This window comes from Mus musculus, chromosome 3, assembly GCF_000001635.26.
Source record: "Mus musculus strain C57BL/6J chromosome 3, GRCm38.p6 C57BL/6J".
Taxonomy (NCBI): domain Eukaryota; kingdom Metazoa; phylum Chordata; class Mammalia; order Rodentia; family Muridae; genus Mus; species Mus musculus.
Window position 1 is genome coordinate 129,156,484 of NC_000069.6, and position 18,909 is coordinate 129,175,392.

An 18,909-nucleotide genomic window follows, 5' to 3' on the forward strand; every position below is an offset into this window, starting at 1 on the left:
TCCCAGAATCCTCTCTGTTCCTGCCAGGGTCCGACCTTCTGTTCCCTGCCTCAGTTCATTAACCATCCACTTTTTTATTCACAGGTGACGTTTATAAGAGATTCTCTCTACAGACCGGTTGTTAATAAAAGAAGACACGAAGTTAGGAGGGGCTGGAGGGTGGATCTTGGAGGAGTTAAGCAGGGGAGCAGGGATGAGTATGATCAAATTGCATTGCATACATCTGTGAAACTCTCCAAAAAAGTAACTTAAGCAGTCTATACATTTTTAAAGCCAGGTAGTACAGCATGTAGAGACAAGAAGGTCCTGGGTATGTGATCATCCAGTCTAGCTAACCCATGAGCTCCAGATTCAATGAGAGATCCTGTGTCTAAATAATAATAATAATAATAATAATAATAATAATAATAATAATAAGGCAAAGAGTGATGGAGGAAGACATATGATGGCAATTTCTGGCCTCCACATATGTGCATAGCTGTGTAGACTATACATACAAACACACTCACTGAAATAAACACACCTATGTGCACACAAGTGAGAGAGAGAGAGAGAGAAGAAGGACAGACTACTGGTTTGCTTGGTTGTTTGGTAATGGTGGTAGCTGTTGTTGTGTTTATTGTTGTTGTTGTTGTTGTTGTTGTTGTTGTTGTTGTTGTTGTTGTATTTGGAGGCACTGGGCCAGGAGCAGGGGAGGGGATGTGCAAATTCCAATCTGACTAGGGAATTGAACCGCACTAGAAGAACCATGTCCAGGATTATTCGTTCTTCAGTTCTCCAGACTCTCAGACAATACTCTTCCATCAAGTCATGACCTCTGCATTCAAACACCAACACAGCCTATGGGTTAGAGAGATCAGATGTGTTCCATTGCATCTCTCTAGATGATGAGTATACATCTGATTTTCAGTGCCTTCCACACCTTACTCAATGTCTAGACTGAGTTTTTTCCTCTGTTACATCTTCGGCTGAATAAAAATAAAATTGAAACATGAGAGTAGTCCTCGGTTGGAAGTACCTGATGGTGAGGATGGAGGGACTTCAGCTATCCCAAAGGCACTGTAACTAACTAAAGCTTTCGGATAACACCATCATGGGCTATGTCCATGCAGATCCTATCTATAGAAACAGATAGGCTACAAATAATACAACAAATGGACCTTTGCTTCTTTAGTGTGATAGTCTAAGAAGTCCCACAAGTATGAGAGTTTCAGGGTTCCCAGAAGCCAGGATCCTTCCAGCCTTGGCTCCATGGCGTAAGCTCTGGCTCTAGCCCTTCTTTGCATTCCGACCAGGGGAGAGAAGGGGAAAGGAATAGGCTCTCAATCTGAGAGCCCAAACTTACAGGCTCCAAATGAGTGAGGCTCTCACTATTGATTTGCTAAACAGACATAGTATCAATCTGTCCTCTAAATTTGTATCTCTCTACCCATAGTTCAGTGCAGTTCTCAGACCTCATGAAAGAAGGTTTTCTTGAACACAAATCGCATCTCTGATTGGCTCACCTCCTTCCCAGAAACACACCACGTTATACAACTGGTTCAGTTAAAAAAAAAAAAAACAACTCTGCTAGCACGGAGCAGACACGCAGAGTGCAGCCAGCTGCTGCTGCCACAGATCCAGAGAGTCATGTGGGACCAGACTCACCTTCACCCCTTCACTTAATCAAGAATTTGCTGTCATTAGGGAACCACTGTTGAACCTGAATTATGCTCCCACTGCAGGGCACTGTGACTGGCCAGTCCTCACAGATTAAGAGCCTCGAGCTCAGAATGGCTAGCAGAGGGTCTGCTGTGAGGTGCCCCTCCTCTAGATGAATATACATATGACTGGTCTATTTAAAAGCTTGTTCACACCTTAATAAAAGAGTGAGAACTGATTTGCGAACAAAAGAAACATTACCTATTTTACAAAAAGATGTCAGTCTATGAGAGATGAATGGTCCCAGTCCCCTTCTAGGAATTGGTGTAGCCTTTGGTACGGTGGGCATATTATATCACTTTAATACTTGAGATTTGAGGAAATGAAAGTGATCTCTCCGAGCACATTTCTCCACTCTTGAATCTTCTCTCATGTACCAATCCCAAGTATTCATTACATTAATAAAGGCGAAGAACATTAAATCCAGGGTTAAAATGAATTGTACCTGGCTCCAATTAAAATGGCATTGAATGTATGCATGCAATTCGTTTGGATTAATAACACTCTCATCAAGGAGCACAAAAGACATTCCATGTCACAAGAAATCTGAGGTCCTCATTGCTGTCCAGAGCATGTACATATACCATCCAGGAGTTATATTACACTGAAGGCGCTGTCAAACATCTTGTATACGGCAACATTAAATATGGGTCTGGAAGCCAGTCAGAAAAATCCCTAAGCTGAGTTTACTTGAAGGTTTAACAATATAAATCGCCAAAGAAGAGAGAGTCTCCTGGAGAAATTACTCCGCTGGCTGTGTAGCACTACAAGCAGCCCTGTGGAATCATATTTCATCAGCTGAGCGAGATTCCCCTGGCAGGCCGTCTCCCAAGGGGGGATGCAACATCTGTAACATCTCTAGCTCTGGGAAAAAGATGACATCGAATCCTAGAAGAACTACATTTCCCCTCAGGGTGAAGCAGCATTCGAGAGACTTCGCAGCTGTATCACAACTGCCAACCCCTACTGTCACCTCCTCACCAATGTGTATGCACACACACCAGGTATTTGAGCACAGGGGTGGGGTAGTGAAGAATGTAATTAGTAATAAGAAAGATGGCTGTATTCCTCAATACATTTTGTGGTCCGGTGATTAAGGCTATGGCTGCAAGTGATTTACCTTTTGCCATTTCATTGAAATAAAATTTAAAAGGCCATTTGTGATAGATAGCCTGGGCACTATTCACCTTTAACAATATCTACTTGGGGAGCAGAATTTTAATTTTTGTGCTGAGTGGATTACTCCTCAAAATTAAGCGTTGTATGTCTCAGACTTCTTGGTGTGAGCACAGAGTAAGATCTCCTCAAAGGGAGATTAAGAAGGTGATTTCCAAGCTCATTCTTATGCCTCCTTTCTCCTTCTTGCTGACTGAAAGCACAGATCAAACTGGGGCTGTGACTCAGTGGCCCAAGCAACTGGCTCAGACCCTGAGGTGACTACAGATGTAAGCCATGCCTTATCAAAGCAAGCTAAGTTGCTGCAACAAACAGAACCTAGACTTTATGACTTGGAAAACCTTAGCTTCTCTCTTGTGTAACCAGTCAGGGAAGCAAGGTTTCTAGGCAGTCCTTATGGGGCTCCTGGGATTCTGTCATCTGTGCTTGAGGCTTTCAAAACCACTCAAAGAATCACTGTCTAACCGAAACTAAATTCCAAAGTTACAGGAAGCTGGGTCAAAGATTGTCCAGGGACGGTCACCTCAGCATGCCGGTCCCCCTTTGCTGGAAAAGCTTTGACATTCAGCTTCAAGGGCATCAGTGAGAAACTCCATCCTTAGCAGACAGCCACATTGAGACACAATTCACCACCCTGGCTAAGAAGAAGCTTCGGTCTCAGGACAGGTAGAGAAACGGTGGGCTGGGTGTTTGCACCTCTGGTGGAACCTTCTGGAACCCCATTCTCTTCTTCCCACTTCTACACTCCTTTTATTGAAGTCAAAAAGCAATTTTCATATTGTTATCAATATGAAGAGTTGCTCCCCCTCCTTTTCAATTTAAAACTAACTCTAAGCAGTGCACACTATTCGGTTTTACCTTTAAATGGGGGACTCTTTAAGCTTCGAGTTCAAAATACATATGGTCATTTAACATGATTTAAGTTACGAAGATTTGATTAAATAAGTCGGGGAGGCCATTGCTGCAATTTTGAGTTAACTTTTAAAATACAGTATTGATGGTGGGTAAAGGAACTTGCCACCAAACCTATCTGAGTCCAATCCCTGGGACTCATATGGTGGGAAGAGAGAAACAATTCCTGTAGATTGTCCTCTGACCTCAACACATGCACACATATACATGCGTACACACCCACAATAAATATGTACAATAAAATGCAACTTTTCCTCCCCCCCCCAACTTCTGGCCTTTTAATTGTACAATATAGCATGTGTTTCTTTCAGGCCAAAATATAATAGCATTGATATAAGTCCTAGATTCACTTGATAGAGTGACATCAACTCTAGACTTTAGAGTTACGTAATAGATGACAGTTCTTTTAATCTAGATTGTTTAATAAGCTAGCTAGTGAAGTCTACATTTTTGAAGTAAGATTTTTTTAAAAAAAAGAATCATTTGTAGTAAGATTTTTATGAATTATATATTAAAAAAGATATATGTCTCCTGTGAGAAAGCATTCTTAAGTGATTTCAAGCAATATATACTATTTCATGTGATACTACAAAACTTTTTCTTGAGGTTGGTAAGGATAGAGGTAGTATCATTGTAGCTTGATCATTTCATTTTGGTTTTGCTGTGGTGATGTTTAGATTTTGGTTGGTTGCTTGCTTTATTTTGTTTTGCTTCTGCAACTCTGTTATCTGCCACGCATCTCCAGTGAGCTATTTACATGATCTAACCATATCTTTTTAAAGAGTTCACACACACATTTATATTTCACAACGAAGGAGGCAGTCATTCGATTTTATAACTAAGAACTGCCTAAATTGAATGCTCCTCTAAGTGTCAAACAGCGTCAGCACACATCGCAAAAGTCCAATTTAATGACAGAAATGGAATTTTTTACTTCATGGAGAGGTCTAAGCTTGGGAACAAGAATACAGGGCTTCTGGTTGTTCTTACTATATTTGGGCTCCCTACCTTCACCAATCTCTTAAATACTTTTAACCTAATTTTCCCATTCCTTAAAGGAAATGTTTGAACAATCTCAAAAACCTCGTTCCACTCTGCCTACTATCCTTCTGGTTCTAAAGTCCCCCTGTCCTGTAACCATGAGGCCCTGCTCTCAACAGGGACAGCAAACTGCCCTACCTTGTAGTAAAAGTGCTTAGGAACACGGGAGTATCCTTTGAATTACTCAGAAATGGCTACAGCGATTGCGTAAGTCACGGGGCTGTATCTTGCGCCACCCATGACAACTTTTAGAAACTGCTAGTTACCTTCTTACTGGGAGTTGGTTACTTGCCAGGCTCGGTGCCAAGAGAATTACACACAATATCTCGGCTAATCCTCTTGACAGCTCCGTGAGAGCAGCTATAGTTATCCCCATTGCACAGATGAGGAACCAGGGACTTGGGAGTGACTAAATAATTTGCCTGTGCCATGCAGAGTATCAAGGAGAAGCCATGGCTGCCCATCTCCAAGGCAGCTCTGCAGCCCTGGGCTCAATGCCTGAAGGAGGTCATTCCGTCCTTGCCAGCTCCCTTACCCCCACGCTTGGCTGTGCTCTCTGAGTCACCCATATTTAATTACACCATGGAGTCTCCACAGTAAACATTCTTTGTGTCCCTCCCAACTCCATCCCCTTACTTCTTCTCCTAATAATAGATGCAAACATTAATTGAGCATTTGCCACACTTCTCAGCTCTTTAAATAGATCTCTCCCTTAGCCTTCACAGCAGTCCTCTGAGGTCGATACTACTAGCTCCTCCCTCTCTCAGGAAGGACACTGAGGCACAGAAAAACCACACAAGTCACAAGTTAAAGAAAAAAAGCAACAACACATATCTGCATGTAGCTCTATTTCCAAGGTAAATGACAACTGATAAATGCCGGTAACGTTCTAAGTTAACATTTACTAATCTTTTACAACATGCTGGGCCCTGTGCTAAATGTTTCATCTCCAACTGTCACCTGTAACCCTCCTGACAATCCTCCAAGACTGGTATTATTGTGATTACCGCCACTCTTCAAATGGATGCCAAAACCTGGATGTCTTGGTTAAGTCATAAGAGAAAGTCATCCAGGGGTTCTCTAGAGCCAAACCTTACAAGACAAGGATCAGACACCATACAGTTTTCTCCTTAGAAATAGATACTCATTTGTTTTCTTGACAAATCACCCAACTCAACTGTGCCTCCGTTGCTCTGTATGTGAAGCCAGTGAATTCTGAAGATTTCCTGTTGTTACTGTATGAGAACCACATAGAGCTATCTCCAACACTGGGGAAAACCATGCAGCTGTCAAGACAGAGGAAATGGGAGCCCAGAGTTGGCCTTTTATTAGCAGAGCTGCTTTTTATCTCTCTGTGCCTCCGTTTAATTATTTATAAAATATATTCTTTAACAATAGGACTGGGGAGATAGATCACTTAGTAAAGTGCTTGCTTTGCAAATATGAGGGCTTGGGTTTGATCCACTAGAGAGATGACGTAACAGTTGTAAGAGGGCAGCCTACAGTCACAATCCCAGCACTGGGGAATCAGAGACAGGAGGCTTCCTAGGGCTCACTGGCCAGACAGCCTACCCTGATGGGCTCCAGAGCAATGAGAAACCCTGAGGATGACTTCTGGCCTACACACACACACACATACACACATACACACATGCACACACACACACACACACACACACACACACACTTACACACTCATACACACACATACACACTCACATGCACACACACATGCACACACTCTCGCACACATGTACACATTCACACACACATGAACACACACCACACATACACACATATACAAACTGACACAGTTGTACACACACACAACCACATACTCACTTCGTACACATACACAAACACACACTCATACACACACACTTACATGCACACACTCACACACATACACACACACTCACATTCACACACATGCACACACACTCACACACATACACGTACGTACTCACACACACATACACACATACCACACATAATACACATATGCACATACACAAGCTGACATTCTCATACACACACATGCATACACTAACATGTGCACACACACTCGCACACACATACACATGAATACACACACTCACACATGCACACATGCAGAGGAAGATAGAATAGTAACTACTTTATATTGTTAGCGTGAGGAAGAAAGAGGTAAATGTGCTCAGAGCCAACAGAAGTTGTGTGTTTTCCACGGTGGTGTGTAAGCATGCATCAGGTGCTAACTTTTATCATGGTTATTATGTAGAAGACACTGTTACCATTTACCATTTTGATCCTTTTCTTGGTCACACAAAAGTCTGCTCTGCCTCAGAAGCCATCAAGCTGGTTCCTGCTTGAACAATTTGTCCTAAAAGGAGTAGCAGAAGTGACAGAGCTGGTTGTCAACTACTGTCATTTCAGTTGAGACAGGCAGCAGTCAACAAACTTCTTTTTCTTTAAAGTTAACCACCAGAAGGGCAGGGCTGAGGCTCTGTATCTAGGTAGAAATGACACTCCCAATCTAAGCAGACAAACCCACACAGCTCGTCTCCAGGTGTTTTCTACAAACTGGCATGACTGACAGCTTCACAGGCATAGCCTTGACATCCACTATTTTGATGATCCAACAGCACAAAGCCATAGCTCAAAACATTGATGGGTTGCTGGTTGAGTGACTGAGCTAACAACTGGTTTTCCTAGCTGCCTCTCTGAGAATGCAGGCAGCCCTGCTTCTCAAAGGCACATCACTTATGGGTCCATATTGCAAGAAGACTCTAACCACTAGGACTCAAAATTTGCCTCTTCCATTTTTGGATTATGTCAACTTAGGCAATTCATCATGTTTCCTTGTGCCTTAAAAAAAAATCCCTAAAGTGGGACTCCTGGCTATCTCTACCCTGAGTATCAACTAAGTTAACTATGGATGTGCTTAGAAAGATAGCTAGATCCAGTGAGATCATACTAGATGGTAGTATGATGAATGAGAGAGTAGTTGGCCATGCTGGTTTAAAGTCATCTGGATTTCCTGGCACATCATACCATATGATGTGTCCTTATATGAATGTAGAACAGAAGAGAGCCTCCCTCTTTGTGGGTATAGGCAGTCTAATAGTTCCTAGGACAGCTGTGCCCTGCCTGTCACACCAGCAGTGGATGTTTTCCAAGCGTGCATACCTCCATGAATCATTTTGGCTGTTAAAGAATCATTCACCACCATGACCTTCTCCCTTTTTTTGGAGGGGGTGGGGTCATGATAATAAGGCTGCATCACTCACCACACATGCATATATTTGCAAAATTAATAATAACCATGCAACAATTACACCTGTAAACTTCTCCTCCAACACCAAGAACAGTATCTCTTCTTCCATTCATTTTACCAAGCTTGTACTGAGTACCTATCCCTAGATACAAGGCTAAGTGCTGCAACTCACCGAAATGCATTGCAGTTTTATGTACAATTTACAGTCTAGGAAAAAACGCGAAGAGAGGCAAACAGAAAGAGAATAAATCAGAAAAGTGTATAAGTGAGCACTGAGTTTCAGGCAAGAGGTGGAAGTAGGGAAGTTGATTAAAGGGAGTGGGTTCATTAAAAATTAAGCATCAAACGAAATCACACCAAAAGAACCAAAAAAATGGATGTTTCATAGAAATTTGCCAGGAGAAAATAAATCTCCATCTGAGACCTTAAACAGAGATATATTAGTTCCATGATAATTGTGCCCTGTAAACCCAGTTACTGAGACCAAAAGACCCTGATCTGCAAATGGAGAGTCTTGCGAGCATGAGAGAAGAGAGGCAGCATCCTGAATTCTGTGCCACCACCATCATTCTGTGCTCTCCCTCCCAAAGATCTAAACATTAGAAGTTTATGAGTCTGACAACTTCAATGGCATTCCTTACCCAGGCTATAAAATTCCAGCCCTGCCACCACAGAGCTGCTCTTTCTGAATTTCACAAACTTAGAGATAACAGTGACTCTAGTTTTCTGGCCAGGAACAGTAATGGAGCCCAGGACTTTAGTTTATATTTGAAGACTAGCTTTACAACCGCACGAAGGGTAGCTTGTTGCCTGGGAAATCCAGACCAGTAGCGTGGCTAAGGAGGGAGAAAACAGCTTTTTAATTTTTTTTTCTTTCTTTCTTTTTTTTTTTGTATTTCCTACTTTGGGAAAGTCAAAACTTTCTAATCCTTTAATTAGCCATACATTTCCCTTCAAAGTATGCTTTTAGAGGTCTTTGTCTATTTCAAAACACTATCTTATAGTAATATGTATTATGTAGAAATGTCTTATACCCATTTAAACGTAAATTCTCTGTGAAAACCTTAAGGCATGATGACATAATTATTTGTCACTTGTTCGTGACTATTTAGCAAAAACGAAGTTTGGCACAATGGTGTCAGCACAGAGCGATCACCCATCAAACTAGTATAAAGATTAAAAAATAAGCTCTACCCATATTCCACACACATGCCCATGTCCATACCCTTGGCTCTGCCAACAAGGAATAAGCAGTCGTTAACCGAGAAACTTAGTGTGCTGTGGTAAATCTGCTCCTACCAAAATATTCTGTGAAGATCCTTTGCCAGGCATGTGAAGGCTAATGTTCCGCAGCCAAGCCTGGCTTTTGTCCATGTTTGCCGCCTTCAAACTTGACACATGAGACATTGCCACAGCCTTCTCCTTCATCCGGGTCAACCAACTCAACTGTGGCATACGTATAAATGTATATATATTTAAAACAAAAAGGGGAAGTATATTACAAGGGACAAGACAGTAGTTGGCATAATCGTAATCAGTAACATGGGGCACGTCCAAAGTTAAGTCAATAAAGGTTATTTATAAAGCATGAGTGTACCACAGTCCTGTCAGGAATAAATAGAACCCAAGACTTCAATTCCTAACCAGCTATCACTTCTTTCTTGACTGACACAATGACCTCTGCAGTTCTGAGAAAAGAACCATGAAAATACTGTCACCATGAAGAGGGTCTTCTGCGTTTTTTTATTTGATGAATATTCTAGAAATGAGCTGTGATTACCAGGTGTTTTGCTCCACCAGAGAATACTCATGTTCCTATCAGATTTTGCTCTCATCATTGGGTTTTATAAACTCTGGGCCCACGGGACTGTGACCGGAAGAGGGCACAAGAGGCAGAAAGAGCTTGAGGCTGGAAAGCCTGTTCGCTCAGGGCCACTTCCTTTGCTTGCTACCCTAAGAGTTTATAGCGCTTGTTTTAAATTAGCCGATTTCATATTAGTGCCTTCTCCTAGCTGGCTCTGTCCCAGGCACTCTGGCATTGGTAAGGACCACGCCATCAAAGTCCCATCTGTGCTCTGAGGTTTAATCCTCGAAATAAACTCACAGGAGGTACATATGATTCCTTTTGTAAATTAAGAAGAAGGGGGGAAAATGGAAGTTTAGCTGGTTTAAGGGATTTTCCCAAGACGGTCGAGCCACAGAAACTGAGAAAGTTGCAAGGATCGAAATTGTAAGCTGACTCCCAGGTCAGTGCTCCAGAAAGTGTCTCCACCTCCAGGGGGTGCCCGCAACCCTTTTGTGGCCGTTCTCAGTCACCTATTATCTTAAGGACAGCACCAGCAGTCAGCCAACTGACCTTTGAACACAGAGACCAGGACAAAGGGAAGAGAGTACCTGAGGTAAAGGTGTGGCAGAGAACGCCAGAATAGGCTCCCTCCTCTCACCACATGAGAGACTGGGAAGTGAAATTCACACTTTTAAAAGGCTTGTTTAATTAGAATGTTAACACTTTCTCTCTCTCCCCTCTCCCCTGTCCCCTCTCCCCTGTCCCCTCTCCCCTGTCCCCTCTCTCCTGTCCCCTCTCCCCTGTCCCCTCTCCCCTGTCCCCTCTCCTCTCTCTCTCTCTCTCTCTCTCTCTCTCTCTCTCTCTCTCTCTCTCTTTCTCAGTCTCTCTCTCTGTTTCTCTGTCTCTCAGTATGTGTGAAAGTTACACATTTTTACATTTTGCCTACATAGTATGTCAAACCAACACCATGAGTATATACAAAATCATTTCTTAAATTTTAGTAAGAAAAGTATAACGATTGCCAAGGGCTTTTCAAATAATACATATCCTGTGATTACAAATTTAGTACAACTGATTTTTTTTTAAGTGGTAAGTCCACCCTCCTACAGTGAAAGGAAAGGGAAGGCAGGATTCCGGCAAGGCTTGGTAGATTTACCTGCTAGTAAGGTTTTATGAATGTAAAATAATACACATTTTAAAACTTTCATGATGGAAAAATTTGTGCAAATATGTATACTATATCATGTGATATAAACACTCCTTTTAAAAACACACTTGGCTTCTACCAAACTACAGTTGACTTTAAAAAAAAAAAAAGTTTATTTGGTTATATGCCAATGCCAACAACATTCCCATATCCAACTTCATTTCCTGTCACAAGCCAATGACACAAGCCAATGATAAACCCCATATCAGCAATCAGTCTCCACACTGTCCTTCCCACCACTGGCTGGGGAACACTTACAGTCACCAGAAGACTTTCCTTAACAGGGCCAGTTCCTTTAGATCCATCCCAGACAATGAAGTGAAAAATCTCTAAACCTGGAAAACTGGGCTGGGATAGGGGGTTCTCCAGGTGTTCCACTGGGCATCAGGGCCCTGTACTAGGCAGTCAGAACCAGGGCATGCTCTAGGAACTTGTTAGAAATGCAGTCTCAGAGTCCTACCCCAGGGAGCTAGAATTTAAAACCTCTGGAGTCTTCACCCAGGAGATTCTGTGCACATTCGGAAGCACATCTTGATGATATGTGGTGATTCAAAGAGCTGTGGGCTACCTAAGATATTCCTGGGCCTTCTGATTCTATAACATTAGAAAAAAAAAGAAAAAAACAAACTTTACGTTGAGAAAAATGTGGATTTCCATCAACAAATCCAGAGGTGTGGGAGAAAAGCCTGGATGTAGCTGAGTGGCAGGGCACTCCTACTGTGCACAGGCTCTCTCTCTGCAGGATCAAAAAAGGGAGAGGGAGCCATTTTTTTTCTTATTCCCCTCCCTGAGTTTGCATTGAATTTTCTTCCTTCTGTTTTTTATCGGTCAGATGTTGAAATTTTCCAACTGCCAGCTGGATGCAAATGAGTTCCTTTCTCTTAATTGCGCGAGACACGTGTGAGCACAGAAATATGAGTTGCAGATTTTTGCGTATTAATCTTTGTGGAAGAAGTGATCTCCAAGGATCATGCAAACTCCTCGTGACAGCCTTGGGTGCCACAGGCAGGCATAAGTTGTTTACATTAGCAAATACATTTCAACAAAAACACATGTTGTCAGTTAGCTCTCCCTGGGCTCCTCATTGCAGGCCATTCTGCAGAGAGCTCGACTCTGATAAAAGGATTTTAAGTTGAAAATTGCCTTTTGTTTTTCCCCATTGCGTTTCCCAAAAAAAATGTGTGAAGATCTCAAAACGTTTTAGATATGATTGATTTTTTTCTCAACTCTCCACATAACACAAGTTTACCTGATTGTCGCAAAGTTGTGATGTCATCAATGTAGAACTCTCCGGGCCACACTTTAAATGAATATCTTAATATCAGCTCTGCAAGGGGAAAGCACCTAGAAGGAACCTGACACCCAGAAACCAGCAAGCAAGGTGGAATATAGCAGCACAGACTTGTAATTCTAGCACTAGGGAGGCTGAGGCAGGAGGATGTTGATTGCAGCCAGCCTAGGCTGTACTGAAGAAACACTGGGAAGCTGACAATGTCAGACCTACCTGTTCTAGGGGACTGAAGTAGCCTAGCCTCTGTGCAGTTCTAAAGTGATGAGGGATCTCCTTAAAATGGCTAAGGCCAGGGACAAGTGTGCTGCTGCCATATGCTAGATTCAGCTGATAAGTTGGTACGAAAAAGGGGATAATTCAATGGGGATAGGTAAAACAGTTGATGCTTTGAATTAGCAAGATGTCTAATCACGCTGTGTAGGAGGATTTTCTGGCCCTTCTGCTCCCCTAACCCTGTTGCTACAAATGCAACAGACAGCACCAGGCACAGCAGGAGACTAGGGAAGCTCCGGTGCTCGCAGCTGATGTCTCTTCAGATTGACTGGTTTTGTCACACAATTTGTTCATTGTTTTGAATATCATCCCATGTCCAGCAAGGTATCATGAAAAGAAAAACAAACAAACAAACAAACAAAAAAAAAAAAAAAAAAAAAGACTTAATCAGAGCTGAAGGGATCACTTGATGAGTAACATACTATGCCATCATGGGAACTTGAATCGGATCCCAAGAACCCACATAAAAAGCCAGGTGCAGGGTTGTCCTTCCATAACCCCAACTCTGTGAGGCCAGAAACAGACAGACGCATCCAGGAGTTCTATGGCCAGCCGGATTAGCCAAACTGGTGAAGTTCAAATTCAGTGAGATGCCCTTTCTCAAAACGCAGGGGGTGGGAACCACAGAGGAGAACACCTCTACACGGAGGCGCACATACACGCACCCTTACATGTGAACGTGTATGCACACACAGTTTTTAAATGACTTTTAAGAGAATTCAGTAAAACCGATGGTGTCAGTTTCACCCCAGAGTCGGGGTTAAAGAAGTGTGTCACTGCGCCTGGCTTTTTATGTTGGATCAAGTTCAATTCCTCGGGCTCGCACAGAGAGCAACACACAGGCTGTCTCATCAACCCCTTAAAATATGTTCTATCTTCTCTTCCCACCATTATATTTTCATTCTTCAATGAAACACAGACCCTTTAGAACATTGACCTGGATTAGAGAACTACAAGTAGCACTGAGATGGTAAGCCTCAGTGTTGAACAGTTGTGTTGAACAGTTTTGCTCTCCTGGCTTCTGTCATCGCACAGGCCTCTGCCAAACTGCAGGTGTTTAAAGTAGCCTTGGGGGGGGAAATGCATAAAAATCATAAGCTTTGCAGTTGGAGTGTGAAAACTTGCCCAATCTCCGCACACTTTTACGTCAAAGCACTGTGAGGGTGTCCGAGAACAGGGTCACAAGATTTGCCTTTCTCACAAGCCTTTGTGGACAAACCAAGGAGAAAAAAAAAGAGAGAGAAAGGAGACAGGAAGTCGAGCACAGTGAAGCCCTGCTTAGTGGGAAAGCGTACACTCTGAAGCCGCCTCCGCTATAGCCACGTGGTCTCTAGAAGCCCACAGACAAGCCCCCGCCTCTCTAACCTGTTCATTTGCTTTGGCTAATTGTCTAGATCACACCCACCAGTTCTCCCCAGTTCTGCCAGCTTCCTCAACAGCGCCTCTCTTCCCAGTTCCATCCTGGTGTCTCATGCCCTACAGCCTCAGGACAGTAGCTCCCACACATCCAGCTCCAGCTCTTGGGAACCCAACCTGAGCATCTCTAGCCCCCAGATTGGCAGGAGGGAGAAGGGCCAGGGCAAGTTCTGTCCCGTCACCATGACATTTTCACTGGGCCACTGCTGTCCTCAAGGGCATCCTTGTCTGCCACCTTAGATGTCCATTAATCAGCTGCTCAGAGGCAGCAGGTCTCTACAAATTCTAAAAGTGTTGCAACTCTTGCCTTACCGGGGCTTAATTGCTAATGGAATTGAGGTTAATCAAAACGAACTTAAAACAAAGAATTATTCAAGACTTGTGCAAATAACGATTCAAGTAAATACAATTTTCAACATGGGAGAATATGCGGTTTTTTTTTTGCCTCCTGTGATATTACTAATAACTATTGTGTACACCAAACAAGCCCCTAAGGTATGTATGCTATAGAAAGCTGGGTTTCTTCTTTTTTTCAAGTTGCTTTAAAGAAATTGGGGGGGGGGGGCGGGACATTAATTTAGTGCCTATGACTTTCCTTTAGCCTTGAGTCCTCTCATCCAAATTCTAAGGAGAAGCAGTATGTGAATAAAATTAACCTTACATTTAATTTAAGCACTCTCAAGATTATATTAACGGTAAATGTCAGTAAATAAGTATAATGTTTATCTTTCTTTTTTATTAGATTTTTTATTTACATTTCAAATGGTATCCCATTTCCTAGTTTCCCCTCCAAAAACCCCTATCCCTCCCCCTCCCCCTGCTCACCAACCCACCCATTCCTGCTTCCTGGCCCTGGCATTCCCCTATACTGGAACATAGAACCTTCACAGGACCAAGGGCCTCTCCTCCCATTGATGACTGGCTAGGCCATCCTCTGCTACATGTATAATTAGAGCCACAAGTTCCACCATGTGTTTTCTTTGGTTGGTGGTTTAGTCCCAGGGAGCTCTGGAGGTATTGGTTAGTTCATATTGTAGTTCCTCCTATAGGGCAGCAAACTCCTTCGGCTCCTTGGGTCTTTTCTCTAGCTCCTTCATTGGGGACCCTGTGCTCTGTCCAATGGATGGGTGTGAGCTTCCACTTCTGTATTTGTCAGGCACTGGCAGAGCCTCTCAGGAGACAGCTATATCAGGCTCCTGCTAGTTGGCATCCCATCTTTATCTTTCGATATATGAGATGTTTCCCATCTTTTTTCCCCAATGATAGTTGACAAGTTAGGTGTGGTACAGAGCATTTTTTAAATGTGCATATGATATTTGATTGGATTTAAGTCTTACTCCATGAGTTGGAACCATAGCTGGCACAGTTAACGCATCCAAAATGAGAAACCACACAGGTTATAGGCCGTAGGGGGAAACCTGCTGTTACCATTCGGCTAAAGGAACATAGCAATAAAATGACTCCTAATGACAGATTGCCATACATATTCCTGGCCCCATAGCTAAGTGTATTGCTCAACCCTCACCAGAGAAGTTTCTTCAGGTAACAGATGGTAATCAACACAGAGACCCACAACTAGAGTGAGTGAGAGACTTTGCAGCGCTCAGTCAGAATGGGATGTCTTTGGCATCCCCCCTCCCCTGAGAACTCAGAGATCTTTAGAGAGACAGAAAGACCTTAAAAGCCAGAGGTGGTAGATGCAGCATTAAGGGGATACACAGGACTGGTACACACATGAACTCACAGGGACTGTGAGAGCATGCGTGAGGCTTGCACACACTGAAGTTTCAGAATCCTGGCTCTGAGAAGGGGAATTGGGTACAAAACCCTGCTCCTAACCAAGATGCTGTTTACAAATGGTATCTGCTGAGAGAGATAATGGAGTCACAATGGAGTAAGGCTGGCTCTATCAACTACACTCCAGGGCAGGCCCCACACTCAGGAGTAGCTGGCCAACACAAAACAGACTCTGATCTTTGTGTGCTTTTGGGGGTTTTCTCTACCCAAAAGTTTTGCTTTGCTTTGTTTCGGTTTTGTTTGTTTGTTTGTTTTTGTTTTGATTTGGGATTTTTTTTGAAAGAGACAAACATGAGGTTGGGTGGTTACGAAGGTAAAGGGAATCTGGGAGAAATTCCATAATCAGAAAAAAACATGTTCAAAATGTATTACATGAAGAAAATTTTAAACCAGTAAATACATACAAAATAATGTGGATGGCCAACAATATAATCCAACTGGAACTGAGAAGTCATGAGGTGTTTTTGCTTGTTTGGGGGTCGGGTTATTTTGCTTTAACACAGGTCTCAAGTAGCCCTGGCTGACTGGGAACTGCTGAAGTTCCCACCTTTCCCTCTAAAGTCCTGGGGTTAAAGGTTTGCACTTCCGTTCTGCTCTGTTGTGGCTATTGTTGTTCTTGATGTCTTGGTTTTTGTTTTTTATTTGGTTTCTTTGGTTTGTCTTTTGGTTGACTAGTTGGTTGGTTTGGTTTGGATTTTTTGTGGTGCCAGGAAGCCAATGATTAAACCCAGGGCCTTTTGCATAGTATTTCCAGTCCCTAGCAGGACTTTATCTTTCTCCCATTTGTTCCATGCTTGTACAAGTTCTGGCTTTCAGCTAACCAGCTGATAGCAACCCCAGAAGGTGACTTTGTTTTCTGGCTTCTATTGCCAGGCCCTTGCCTGAATAAGAGTCCCAACTGCCACAAAAGAAACAATGAGACCTACCTTAGCAAGTCAGTATAGAAAGATCTCCCCTTTTTGAGGGGGCTAGGTGGTTGGTTTTTCCAGCCAAGGTTTCTCTGTGTAGCCCTGAGTGTCCCAAAACTCACTCTGTAGACCAGGCTGGCTTCAAACTCACAGAGATCTGCTTGCCTCTGCTTTCTGAGTGCCAGGACTAAAGGTGTGTGCCACCACTGCTCAGCTCTTGCGCTCTCTCTCTCTCTCTCTCTCTCTCTCTCTCTCTCTCTCTCTCATCCCTTTTTAACTCAGCTTATTCTTTACATTTCACATTTCCTCTTTGCTTCTTTCTGCTCTTGTTATCGAATTCCGTGATGTTGCTATTATAACTTGGTTAACAAGCCTGGTTATATATGAAAGAATTGACCTCAAGGTCAGCAAACCTTCCAAGTTTCACTATACAATCCCCCACCTCTCTCAGTAGTCATTTGTTACCTACAGCTCTTCATCTAAAGGCGGAGCATTGTGAGACTTCCTTGTCTACATCACGTCCTTTGTCTGAATCAACTGGTGTTCTCTTTGTTCAGGTCTTGTTAGGCGGCTTTTGTTAATATTTCGTTAGACTTCCCCAGGGATAAGCCCCCTATCTGATTATCCAATAAACTGGTCATCCCTAAAAATATATACATGTAAACAATAATGTATGGACTACGTGGGTTGTATTTATAAATTTGTATGTAAATATATGTGTAACAATAATAATTAAAGAAAAAGAGAAAAACTATACTTTATAAAAGTTCATCGCCTCAAGCCACTATTCTTAAGACTCGTTTCTACTGAAATTACAAACTTAATAAGGACTACCAACTTCAGCCAAGGGTCTTACAATCTTAGTCAATGCTTCCATTTTACGGTGATCGTACAAGCAGGCACGCTTCCGATGGGGCTGAGGCTACTCAGTGTCACGTGGGGAGCTGTGAGTCACACTGGAAGAAGTAATCCAGGAATCTAGAAGTAGGAAGAGGAAGTAAAGTGGGGGGGGGGGGGATGGACAATGCATGTTCTCCCGGTTGATATGTGAATGGGGACTCTTCAGTCACCCTCCAGAGTGCTTATAAGCTAAGGGCTCTCTAAGCGATAGAACAAGATAATGAAAGTTTTGTGTAAATGAAGACTGTATGTAAAAACTAACTGCTCTCGCTCTCTCACATACACACACACATACACACACACACACACACACACACACACACACACACACACACACTGCCTTGCTACCTGACTAAGACTTATTCACACCCCAGTTGGTAGGTAGGAAATCAGTCCAGGATGCTCCCGTTAGCAAGTCAATATTCACATGTCAGATGCACTGTTTATTTAGTGGCTGTTTTCGATGCCATGTTTGCCATTCTGCAAAACTGATGGATGGTGCTCCTTGTTATTACAGAGGCTGAGCGCTCTCTGAGTGGGGCGCCTCATCCATCTACACAGTAAAACAACCATTTTAAACCAATGCTGGTGGTTTGATTTGAATTCATGAGCGTCATTTGATCGCCTTTCAAAGAAAAAATAATATGATAATAGGAAATAGGATAGGTTCTTTAAAGAGGATTAGTGATCTGTCCCAATTAAACAAATATGCTCTGGGGGCAAATAGGTTTTTCTAGATAATAATAATTTTGAAATGCTCTTTTCATGGTCAGCAAAACTATGATGCTCAAGAAAAGTTGAATAGGCTGTATTTAAGTTATCAGCTTTATAACGTATGTTGCCAAAAACAAAAGGAGGCTCAAATAGCATCAATCTTATTTACATACAGATGACTTCTATTCCTTTACCTTAAAGTTAAAAAGACTAACAAAGAGCGAGGTAGAGACTTTCCCTTTAAGAAAACATCATGGAAATGTCTCTCATCATTGCCAAGTATACCCCATCTACTGGGGTTTCATTAGATGGTGAGCCTAGCTGCAAAGGAAACTTGAACCATAGACCTCATTCTGGGAAGACATTTGCCCATCTAAAACCCAAGAATGTTATTATTAACAAAGAACTGGAAAATTCTTTGAAGAACTCTAAAATATCTCTGACCTAATAGTAAAAGCATATTTCGGCATTGTATAAGAGAATTGAAATCTTGCATTGTTTAGTAGAGGCTCGAAGCCTGCAGAAAGCCTG